Source organism: Tupaia chinensis, unplaced genomic scaffold, assembly GCF_000334495.1.
Source record: "Tupaia chinensis unplaced genomic scaffold, TupChi_1.0 Scaffold000350_1, whole genome shotgun sequence".
Taxonomy (NCBI): domain Eukaryota; kingdom Metazoa; phylum Chordata; class Mammalia; order Scandentia; family Tupaiidae; genus Tupaia; species Tupaia belangeri.
Window position 1 is genome coordinate 5,590,168 of NW_006159844.1, and position 326 is coordinate 5,590,493.

Genomic DNA, 326 nt, shown 5'->3' on the forward strand with positions numbered 1-326 from the left:
AGCCGGGCCGGCCTTCTGGGGCGCCGCTTCCGGCCAGGCCCAGGTCGGGAGCTCGCGGAGCCACCTCCAGACACCACCCATGACGTCAGCCGCGTACCTGCACCTGAAGCCGGCGTCCGACCTGGGCGTTGCCTCTCGGCGGCTGAGTCCTGGGCAGTCGGCCGCCCGGATCTTGTCTTCTGCACTAGTGTGATGAGAACAACTGCGTGGTGTGCTTGAGGGGCTAGTGATGAGATGTGGTTGCTGAAAAGGAAAATGTTCGGCTCATTCTACGTAGTATTCCATTCGTAACGTAGATGACAGTCCAATGCAAAAACCCTTAAAAT